Source organism: Cyanistes caeruleus, chromosome 2 (genome assembly GCF_971803275.1).
Source record: "Cyanistes caeruleus chromosome 2, bCyaCae1.hap1.1, whole genome shotgun sequence".
Taxonomy (NCBI): domain Eukaryota; kingdom Metazoa; phylum Chordata; class Aves; order Passeriformes; family Paridae; genus Cyanistes; species Cyanistes caeruleus.
In genome coordinates, this window is record NC_141702.1 from 44816953 (window position 1) to 44821255 (window position 4303).

The following is a 4303-nucleotide window of genomic DNA, read 5'->3' on the forward strand; positions in this document are numbered from 1 at the left end:
TGATGGCTAATATTTTATTAGGTTTTGATTAGAACAATAGGGACTTTCTTTTTTGCTACAGACTTTTCCCCTTTCTTGTACATCTCAGTGGCAAAAAATGCTGAATCACAAACCTGGAGCTTTAAAAAAAAAAAAAAAAAAGTATTTCATATGCAGAAGAAACATATCTTACATAATTTCATGCTTCCTGCTCTGCTGGCTGGTGCCACGTTCCTCATTTTCAGGCTGTTTTAAAGGTCAGCTTCACAGAAAAAATCCTGACCTCAGACATGGGAAATACGCTGCCTCATCACTCCAGGATCTTTTCTCACATGATTAGTCCCAACATTCCTGCAAGTAGAACAGTCCCCATTGCCAGTGCTGCAGACATTTAAAAAACCCCAACAAAACAAAAAACAAAACAGAAAAGAAAAAGGCAAGATTTTTTTCTCTGCATTCTCAAAGTTAATGCTCACCAACATCAGCCTTATTTCACAGGCTGGGGGCCACTTCAGCACTGTAATGCTATTGCCATCTACAGACAAGCAATAGTCCTAACAAATATACATACAAGTTAAAATAGGAATACATGCCTAAACTGACAAAAAGCTTGAAAGAACTTTAAAGAGGATTTTATTTAAGATGGCTAAAATATAGGATCTCAGTGTAATTTAATTGAAGACAGCAATTAGTCCACATGGCATTGGTTTTAATACTGATTATGTATTCATTCAACTGGCTCAATTTTTCCTGAAGATTTTTGTTTTGATACTATAATTTGAGCAGACAGGAGAGGTCACATTAAGGGGCTGATCCAGAAGACATATGCATACTCTGTTTATTTTTAACAAAATATCTGAACTTATTTGAAATTACTACTATCAATTACCAAAAAATGATGGAAGGCACAGCCATGATGAACAAGCTCCAGTCCTACAGGAAAGCTGAAGATTAATTTACTTGCTTAATAAAGCTGCTGAAAATGTAAGCTTTCAAAATTAATAAAAGAGCCAGTCAATTATTCTACTGGTTATAAATGACAAATATATACTGAAAAATATTTTGATTGAAGTATTACAGTTACTGTAAACTCTTTTTAGTGTGCTTTGTCCTCTAAGAAGGAATATGGCTCTTATTCAGTAACCTGGTGGACTAGTTTTTGTCAGGATCTGTAAGAAACACAAAGCAAAACTGAAGCTCCCACTCACTGGGAGACTCTACAGATGACATTTAAAAGAAAGCATACCACCACAGTGAGATGAAAAATGGGGTTTCTGTTAAATTATAACTAGCCAGATGGTTATACTGCTCTCAGGTTCATGATAAAAGCAGAAAGGTTGCCACCCATGCCTGCAGAGTTCATTGCCAGGTGGCTCAAACCATGCATGGTTTACTCGTCAGACTTGGCCTCTTCTTGTTGATCCTTGCTGAACCAGTGAAAGGGAAATGCCCAGGCCCTGAGAGCAAAGATTGCCCCACAGCTTGTCATTCTGGAGGGGGAAAAAGAAGGCAAAATGAAAAAAAAAGCAGCAAAGGCATCAGACCCATCTCAGTCCCTTGCCAGAGGAAAGACTGAAGACTGTAAGACTGAACAAGTCATATGAAAAAAAACAAAGCACAAAGTCCTCCAACGAAGTCAGAACAAAAACGTTTGGATAGGATTTCTGGAAGAAGGAGCCAGAGGTGTTTGTGAATAAGCACAAGAATAGGCACTTCCAGTGACCACAGAACTACAAACAAAAGCACTTTTGTGCACTCCCAGATTATTTGCTCTTATTTTCTCTTACAGTCACATGCTTATGTAGGCCTGTACTGTTTGAAAACATGATTTATTAAGATGCCTTAAATTGCAACCAAGTATTGTACTATTAATACTGACTTTGTTTTAACTTTCCTGTTACTTAATATAAATTTACATAATTTTAATCTCTTATGGAGCCAAATCCCCACTGAATCCTTTGAAAGTTTTTGTTGATATGTGCACTATAATTCCAAAGTGTTTCAGATTTATGGGCTTCCCCCCCTGATTGTTTCACTGGTTTGGGAACAGCCCCTTCTTTCCAGCAGATTGAAACATCCAGTAATGTGAAACAGATCTGGTGACCCTATAGCATTAAATCATGCATTGTGGTGCTTTATTCCTGCTCCAAAAGACTTTATGCATTAGCGAGTACATAAAATTGCACCAGAGACTGAATACATATTGAAAAGCAATAAATGATTCCATATGATCTTAATTTTTCAAAGCAGTGCACCACTGTTTTAAAGCAATAGTGTTTAATTTTCCAATTAAAGGAAGTTTTTAAAATAGCCCTTCTAACCCAGAGATATGGGAACACTCTCACTTTGGATATTCTCTCCAGCTGAGAGATTTGGGTACACCAACAATTTTCACAGTCAAATGGTGTCCTTGGTTAGCAAGCTAGCAAGGGTGCAATTAGCCACGGTAGTTAATTTCTTCCTTTTATTCAAAAAAGCTTGTGTCATCATTACTGTGAAGACACGGGTCACAAAGGCTCTGTGAGCAAACTGAATAGCACACGTTCCTCTTTAAGCTTCACATACTTGAACATCTGTCAGACCTCAGCTAGAGTTCCTCCCCAGTTTTCCCCTGTTTACTTCCAAGGAAAAAAGTCCATTATGATTAAACGAGGATTTTAATACCTCTATTTTAAACTAGACATGTGAATTATGAAGAGTTCTACTGTGTTTAGAAGCAGCAAGCTGTTTAGCAGATCAGCATGTATTCAATTAGATGGGCTCACCTAAATGGTACCCCCAAAAAATAAATTTAAAAACCAATAAAATCAGTTCTCACTCATGCTGTCATTGCCTCTCCGTACGTAAACTGGCACTGAATGACTTCAGTTGAAGTTTTGGTTTGCTAAACTGAAGGATATGATTTTGCAAGGCAGGCAAGGGTGTGTGCAAATGGAAGAATTCAACTTTTCAGATTCCAGGAGGAGTTTGCAGGGCAGTTGCTATAACTGCATGCCCCGAGCGTGTTTGAGTGACGTTCACATGAGCTGCAAGGAACGTAAGGTCTTTAATACCAGAACAGGACCGGGGCAGAACCGAGGCATTAAAGTTCAGAACTGCCCTCCTAAAATGCCCTGCTCAACTGATGCCTAATCCTGGAGGCAATGAAGTCCTATTTTTAGGTTGTCAGCATCTCAAGATGCAGGATATTCTGCCCTTCACATACCCACAAGCACCCCGTGTTGGGCAGCTCTGTGCCTGTCTTCCCCCTGGAGCCAGTGCTGGAATTCGTAGCTCGGACACGTTTCCATGCAAGACGAGACCCAGGGCCCCGGCTGCGTAGCCTGCCCAGAGCACATCCAACACATAGCAGCAGGCTCTGGATTCCTAGAGCACGCCGCTCTGATGGCTCTTCCAAGACGGGACAGGAGGTGCCCGGCGCTATGGCATCGCTCTGCGGCGTGTACAGGCACTCAGGAAACATGACCCCCTTCCCATTCCTCCGACTCGATGCAGCTCCTGAGTCAGCAGTTACCCAGTTCCTCCGAGGTAGGAGAGAGAGAGAACCAGCTGCAAATGCTTATAATCGACTTCCCCACCATGTGCTAAGCCGCTGACTGCTTTTGCTTAACACTTCACCAACCCCTTTGAACCCTTCCTCAACTGCCCAGGGGAGATTTCCTTCCCCCTGTGTGCCTTGCAGTGCCCCTCGCACCACGAGACACGAGGTCATTTTCTCCTTCTTCTGCCCGCCGGGGTTCAGATGCCTCACTCTGACCTTGCCGAAGAGTATGGCAGCAGGGAGGCAGCCTAGCCTAACACAGCCTGTTGAACCCGTACTGCTGCTTGGGGGAACAGGGTGGGGCTTCGGGATTCACCGGAGCAATCGAGGAGAGGCCATGACCTAGCAGTAATAACATTGCCATGGGGAAGGGAGGGGAGCAGCCTTGGATTTCAGTCCACTTTTGAAAGTGTGCTCTATGTACTTTACATCAAACATCTGTCAGAGAAGAAAACACAAAGTTCTGGGAAAAGGACCAGGAGCCACATCTTCAGCTCCTGAACAAGTGCTCTGATCACTGGAAATACAGGATGACAGCATGAGGGAGGTGCTTAGACTTCTTCCTCCAGGGGCCACGTACAGGAGAAAATAATTAATTCTTTGGAGGAAGTGAAATAGGCCGTATTGGGCGCCTGCTGTCAAAAAGAGAGGCCAGGCTGCGAGCCTGAGAGAAGGTAAATCCTTTCCCGCAGCCCTCATTCCCGTCACCTGGTCCCCGGTTAAATCCCCTGCTGTACAAGCGCGCCTTCTGTTTGCAGGCAGAGGGAAGCAGGGTTGTGAGAG

General features: G+C 42.7%; 1 long non-coding RNA gene across 1 annotated transcript; it reads right to left on the reverse strand.

Moving 5' to 3' along the window:
- Nucleotides 1-3484, reverse strand: LOC111927132 (uncharacterized). Its single transcript, XR_015283080.1, has 3 exons — nucleotides 3185-3484; nucleotides 1226-1469; nucleotides 1-330 (listed from the first exon to the last, which is right to left on the reverse strand). It is a non-coding gene; the product is annotated as an uncharacterized LOC111927132 (long non-coding RNA).
- Between the last annotated feature and the right edge of the window lie 819 nt (nucleotides 3485-4303).